Source organism: Callorhinchus milii, unplaced genomic scaffold (genome assembly GCF_018977255.1).
Source record: "Callorhinchus milii isolate IMCB2004 unplaced genomic scaffold, IMCB_Cmil_1.0 Scaffold156, whole genome shotgun sequence".
NCBI lineage: Eukaryota > Metazoa > Chordata > Chondrichthyes > Chimaeriformes > Callorhinchidae > Callorhinchus > Callorhinchus milii.
In genome coordinates this window covers 8676-16256 of record NW_024704897.1, presented here as the reverse complement: position 1 = coordinate 16256, position 7581 = coordinate 8676, and the positions used below count along the sequence as shown (strand labels likewise).

The 7581-nt window shown below is 38.6% G+C and overlaps 2 non-coding genes across 2 annotated transcripts; one reads left to right on the top strand and one right to left on the bottom strand.

Annotated features, from left to right (window-relative positions):
* Positions 1–4354: 4354 nt before the first annotated feature.
* trnaf-gaa lies at positions 4355–4427 on the bottom strand. The gene has a single exon. It is a non-coding gene; the product is annotated as a tRNA-Phe (tRNA).
* Positions 4428–6931: 2504 nt separating this feature from the next.
* Positions 6932–7003, top strand: trnae-uuc. Its single transcript has one exon. It is a non-coding gene; the product is annotated as a tRNA-Glu (tRNA).
* Positions 7004–7581: the final 578 nt, after the last annotated feature.

Genomic DNA, 7581 nt, shown 5'->3' with positions numbered 1-7581 from the left:
TTACAACATCGTCCATATAAAAAACGTCTTGCAAACATTTTCGTACAGGTTAAATTCGTGGCCTGCTTGAAAGTAGCAAGCATTAATCGATAAACAATATTATTTAAAGATTGCAAATCCGGGCATAACATGTCTCCTTACTCCTGATTTCTTTCTATAGTATACTGTGCAATGTACAGTTATTTTGTGAGACGTGTTCTTGTCACATTGTCTATTTGGACTATCCTCTCCCACACATCGGAAAATAACACTCTTGGATACAGGAAAGCACATCATTGTATTCTATGAAGAAAAAAGTAGATTTTTGAATCGGCTACCTTATTCATAATTCAAAAAGCAGATGAAATCTGAAGTCTTGTGTAAAAGGAAGATAACTACTATGAATAGTGCGACTATATTTCATCCGTAATAATCGGAATCCTTGACTGACTGATATTTTAAAAACATTTTTTGAAAAGTATTTACCAATGTCGACACTATGATTCCCAAATATTTGCCGTCTTTTCCATTGATATTATAAATATAGAAATTCCGGGACAAAACGTTTATTCATAAAAAAATTAAAATATATTACGCAAGGAACTATTTGAATTATGGAGCTTTTGAAATATTACTCAACCAATATGACCCAACAGTACGATACTACAATAAATTAGAGCCATTGCTGCATAGACCATCTAGCATAAAAGTCGCAAATCATATGTTCGTTTTGAGTTAGTTTGATTTGAGTTCAGAAAAAGTGCCAAAGAATCACAGATATTTGCAACACACTGGAGATCATAGGTAATTTTGATTTGCATTGTCAGCTTCACAGTTATGGTTATCCTCATACCTTCTCAAGGCTCTTTTCTTCATATGCTTTAATCTTAAATCCCAAAATGCTCGATGTCTCCACCATTTTACTTGGCAGGGTATTCCACATCCCAATTACTGTCTGGCGATAAAGTTCGCCAAAGCTCTCCAATTAGTTGCTCCTGACTAAATTACAACGTTGACTCTCGTTACCGAATCCCCAGTAGTGGAAATAACTTCACCTTGTTGATACTATCAAAATCCATCATATTTTGCAGGCCTTCAGGTGCAAAAAACTTCTCACTTTACTTTTACCCTTTTTCCTGATAACTGAAGGACCTAATAATGTTATCGTCCATCTGAAGCTCATCTGCAACTCTGCTCTCCACAAGCTTCATACGTTTCGCAGAGGTGCCCAAAGCTCAACGCAGTACTCGAGCTGCAGTCTCATCAATGATTGCACAAAATTCGCATCACTGTTTCCTAATTTATGCGCCAACATAAATCCGGAAAACAACTATACAATATCATCGCGCATGATTTTGACGACCTTATTGCTTCACAGTACTGGAGCTTGACACTGAGCCATACGGAAGCTGTGAAGGTGACTGTAAGCATGTCCCGAATTGAAGGCTTTCATATGTAATGGAAAGACGGCAAGCAATAGACATTGAGTTGAGATTCAAGCATAGAGTTCTGGTGTTGATCAGGGTGGTGGATGAAAATACGGGCGTCAATGGTAAATGAGAGAGGTCAAAGTGCGTGACGAATTTGGGAAATTGCTGACCGAAGTTGATAGTTATTGGATTGACGTGTTTAGTTAAACGGAGAAGTAGGTGGAGCAAGATAATGGCTAGATTTGTCCCTACGTGGGAACCTTGAAATCAATCTGTTCTGGTCTATGGCGTTAGTGGAGCCTGAATAGGTCTGGGAAGATAGGTGGGGTATACCAACATTCGTAAGTGTGAGAATAACCAAAGCGGAGAAATCGATCAATTAGATGTTGTAGGTAGTGTAGTTGGGGAAACTGGCAAGAAGGGCATTTTAGAAAAATTGGCGAAAGGTGACTAATGCATTCCGGTTGGTGTCAGATGGGTAGGGTGTAAGGTACGGTGGGAGTCGGACAATATGGCAGAAGTGAAAGAGAGTTAAAGATCTCCGACAGTAAGTTTAGATAGGAAGACATCTCGGTTGCGCAACACATCCTTTTCTACTTGTGCTGCAAATTTCAAGGACATATGTAGCTGCATGCTCAATTCCATTTGCTTCCTGAAAGCATCTAAAGCATATTCCTTACCTTTGTTCTGCCCTTTGTTCTACATACTTTTAGTCCACTTTTATGTCCTTCACTACGCTTCACTATGCTTCACTACATTATTCTTCCAGTATCTATACAATTGCACTAATCTCTCAAGTTTGCCCTGAAATGGAAACAAATATAATTACCTGGAATTCCGAATGCTACAAGAATGGGATAGTAAATAGCAACTATGGCGTACAGTGTTGGAAATGCCATGTCCTCTTTACTCACCGATGTTTTGTTTCGAGAGCAGAGACTTCAATGAACACACTGAGGTCAAACTGAAATAAATTTGTACTTATAGCGCATGCGAATTGACAGCTTGCATAACGAATGTAGTTAGTTCCGGATCTGTGAACAAACAAGAGGGTGTTTTCAGCTGAGAATTGCACAGCTATGTAAACAGAGGCGTGTGGACCACAGAAAATTGCGTAACGGGTCGCCTTCCTAGTAATTCAACCAGTCTCTCCCTAACGACAGGAGTCCTCCAACCACTGATTCGCATGACTGTACAATGTAATGTTTAATATATTTTGGAGTCAACTGTCTTTTTTTAAAATTGCGAATAATGGAAATAGTAGAAATCCACAGACTCAGAAGATCCCATCTGTCGTCATAAAGGCAGAACCGCTGAATGCAACCAAGTCATTTGGTATTGCTAGTGGTAGGGAATGTCTGCGAATCTGCAACTGTAAGGGTTTCTGTAAATTTTACATCGAATGAATCATTCCACTAATTTTTTTTTGTTTCTGTAAACTATAAATATTCATTGCAACACAAACTCTATTTTCGTTGAGATCAACATCACAGTCCCCATAATTCTTGCAGTATACACCTTCGAACATACACTAAACTGGTACTGTACTATGAATCAACTCTGCGTCAGATATTCATTATCGTGCTCATAGCAAGTTAGAGAATTTCATGCAACCTACACGTGGGAAATTCTATATATAGAACGCAATGAACGTGTTTTATCAGGAGGACGCATCCTGCTTACCTGATTCCAGACAGTATTTCAGCCAAGTCAACAAGCCTTACGGATTGAAATTAATGCGATAATCAGAGATTCCAAGGGAGATTTGCAGGATTTGTGCTGTGGCATCAATTCGAGGTAATTGTCAATCTAGTGAGGCTAAACAAATGCAAAAGCAAAGAGAAGTTATGTGATGGAAGGCTCCGCTGTATTGCTTGAGAAAGAATCCATATCAGCTTCAAGAAATTAACAGATAAATTAACTTCTGTAACAGCAAAAACAATAGTCCTTTCATTTGCTATAGCACCTTAACAAGTCTTCAATAAATAACTAAGCGCTTCACACAATATACTTTGAAACAAATTGACCATATTTTTGGGCGAAAGACGGCACACATTTCTCCACATCAGCATTGCACAAACCATGGTGAAGTAATTGACAACATTATTATTATTATTGTGAAGTATTAAAGTCCTCCACCAATCGACTAGCAACCGGCTTTCTACTTGCTGCTAGATAATCCCGAGGGTGTGAAGTGAAGAAATTTGCCCAACAGTTCACCCTGACTATAATCGTCGTATATGATCGCGGAGTCCGGCAGACATTCCCTTCCCTGTCAACCAAGTGTAAGGATAAGCTCTCACTTGGACCATGATTTTTTTTTTTGGAAAATCCAATGATGGCTGCTGCTAACAATATTTTCCTTCTCCAGATACAAAAATAATATTCAACTGCAAGGGCAAGTCAGGGACAGAGCAAGATTGAATCAATCACCAAAAATCAAGCATGGTTTTCAACAACATAAATCTTGCATTATAAACCTCTGGCGTTGCAACGGATGCTAATTTCGCCGAATGAATAGGATTTTTACTGTGTCGGTACCACCAAAATAATTTAATTGCTTCAAATTCCAATCAGAGTGGGAAACATGGACAACCCTTCAGGTAAAACATTGGGCTCGTCCGGCATTTGAATCCGGGACCTCTCGCATATTTATTAATTTGCTTGCCCAAAGCGAGAATCATACCCCTAGACCAACGAGCCACTGCAACAAATAACTGAAATGTCAAAAGAAGAACTTGGCAATATCAAACTGAATGGATCTCTGTTGATTTGCTGCACATTTATAAAAATTCATCTCGATCTTCATGTCATTGGAAAAAAAAATTGTGTTTCTTGATTGAAACAGAACTAAGCAGAATAATCACAATATAAGGTCACCCAAACGGCCAGTCAAAACAGGACATACGAAGACTGTGAGTTACAATCAAACCGAACAAGAAAACTGCCGAAACCCGGGATTGAACCAGGGACCTTTAGATCTTCAGTCTAACGCTCTCCCACCTGAGCTATTTCGGCGGTTGCAAAATTAAGTGTTTCTGCTTGTTTTAAAAAAAATTGCACAAATCTTGTTTTCTAATGAAAGAGCTTCTAACTTCGGATCGCTCATTCGGGGGACTTTATAGCCGATTTATATTGACAAAAAGAAAACTTTTCAGAACTTCTTCTCAGGGAATTATCAGGGATGTTCGGGAGCTCCGAATATCGGCCGTGAAGTGGGTTTTGAACAATGTTTCGGAATGACCAATAACACAAGATTTCTTTGGATTTACTTTACATCTCTAAATTCCAGCCTCTCGTGTGAGAGAAGCTGACGACCTCGTGGCGCAACGGTAGCGCGACTGATTCCAGATCAGAAGGCTACGTGTGCAAATCACGTCGACGTCAATGTTTTGATTCACAATTAATGTAATCTTGTTGTTGTTGTTGTTGTTAAGTCTTATGAAAAACAAACAATAAAAATAACGCAGAACACGAATTATCAATAAGTTGTGTAAAATATTTATCATCAACATATCCCACCTAATGTTAATTATATTAATAATTAGTCGTAGTAGTAATAATTAAACAGTTATTTCACTTTACATTGTGTTCCGTGAAGTGCTTTGAGACGTCGCGAAGTTGTGAGAAGGCACTTTATCAAACGCGAGGTTTACTGAAATTATTAAGCAAATGAAAACAGCGGTGAGTTTCAAATAAAACAATTAAATGTCTGTCAAACTGAAAAGCGATGGCGGTTGCCGTGATTCTGATGTGACCTGAGTTTGTAGCGGCCACAAAACAATATATTAACCACGACACTATCACGGCTGTACATCTGCCTCCACTTACAATATTTGGGATCATTTATCATCCCTTAGGTATAAAAAAACAATGACTGCGCACACAACTTGTACAGAAAATATGAAAGTGGAGGGAATTCGTGAATTCTGTTTTAATCGATTCTTACCTGAATTTCTAACAAACATGTTTGTTAACTTCTTGTTTGTCAGCGCTTCGAAGGCTGAGTTTGTGGATTGCATGAGTCGAGGAGTTCCCGACTGTAACTGATATTGCGGATTGAGTGTCTTTACAAATCCTCGTATCTATATGATAGTCCTGGAGGAATATTGAGACACTAACTGGAGTCAAGTGTGGCCACAAGGCCCAGGTCGAAGTCTTTCTGCCGATGAAGGAAATGCAATATATCCTGCGACGTGTGGTTTGGAAACGAATACAAGTGTTTCAACAATATGTCGGTTGAAAAGCACAGAACATTGTCACGAAAGCAAAAGTAAATGATAAACTGTTGCAAAGTATTTCACTATGTTGTTTCAATTGCGAAGAAATAATTGAAACAGAATATAACTACGCCAAAATAGGCGCGTCCCTGAGTGGACTTGAATCACCTATCTTTCAGATAACAGCCGAACGCCCTGAACGATTGAGCAACAGAGACTTCTTTCTACATCCTTCTGCCACAGAAAAGTATAGCTTTTTATTGACTTAACTGTTGTCACAGGCAACCCTTGGATTGATAAAAATTGACAGCATCTCTAAATGAGCTATTCCAAGCTGAAGTGTAAACGCAAATAGATGGAGATACTGATCACCGTATGATGTGGAAGTATTTTCACATCGTGCTCCTTATTCCGCCACAACAGACGTTTAAATGAAGTTCAAATGTATTCAAAACTTTATTTGTATCAAATAAGCATTAATTTATGAACACTGCTTTTGGAAACAGTTGTAAATGTTGTTAGAAATATAAGCGCCTTTTCACTGTTGATAACCGTCAGTTTCAGTTTAGCATATTTTGGATGTGAGTTATTTTTTTTCAAATATTGAATTTAACTGCAGTGCTGACACACTGCAACATGGCATCTCCTCAAATCTGCAATGGTCTTTCCCACGACAATCGAGACCTTATAGTAGTACAGAATAGAAATGCACAGACCGAAGGTCCCCCCTCTCTCGTCGCGAAAACATCCACTGAATGCAGCCAAGTAACCTTGTGTTTCTGATGCCAGTGATTGTCACCGAATCGGCAGTTGTGAGTGTGTTCCGCAACTTCATCGGATTTATTTTCATTTATTCTGAGTCCAATAAATATAATATATAACATAAACTGATGTCTGTTGGAGCTTTTGAACGATTGGACATTTCCTTCTGAAACGTTTCACTGCTTGACATCAAGTCCAATATCCAGTGCTATTCCATGTCACCTGTTTGATTGCGGAATCTAGAAGCAGCAATATTCAGGAACACGAAACATTATGTTATTTTTTACAATATATGTATCAATGCTAACCTCTCCATCTTCATTCTTACAATAATTTTAATATTTCTCTTCCTCGCAACTCTTTATTTGAAAAGTTATTCTATTTGAAATCATTTTGGATACGTTTGTCACTGTAATCTCTTACTGGCGTTTGCGAACATGATTGGGATAAGAGCTCATGGCTCTGAGAAGCTCATTGAGACATTCTGCACACAAGAAAGGAGCATGTATTACTGAACAGTGTTATCATATGCAAACGCGTTCTCTGATGGTCTAGTGGTCAGGATTCGGCGCTTTCACCGCCGCGGCCCGGGTTCGATTCCCGGTCAGGGAAATATTTTTGCTCGGTCTCCAATGAACCGACTCCATATAAAAATAGGCAAACATTAATGAAGATCAATTGTCCCTGCTCTTTCCAGTAATTATGTGTACAATAAAAAGGGTAAATTCTGAAAATGATGTCTTACTTTCTTGCATTTCAGTCTTTCCTTATTCTGACTTCAAACGGGCGTCAAGTTATCGTTGAAATGGATGATGAAGAGTTCCGCTTGACGTGGCAGGAGCTTCACAAATGTAACTACTTGTTGTAATATGTTGCTGTTTCATTTTTATATGAAATGATACACATTTAAAGCACGGAAAAAGGCCATAAGCTCATCCCAGATCATGTCTTGTTAGTTTTTTTATAAGAACATGTCTTTCGGTGTCATTTAAATGCCCTTTCCACATACCATTCCATGCAACATTCCTCTGGGATTTCCTTGTGCAGCTGAGCAGCAAAGAGATCACAGCTTGATTGAGAAATTCCGAAGCATGGTGATGATTTAGCATTTGTCGGAACCCGGTTGGGCAAAAAATAATAATCGTATCCACCGGTTTAGATATTAACTTAGTTCCTTTGGGACACTCATG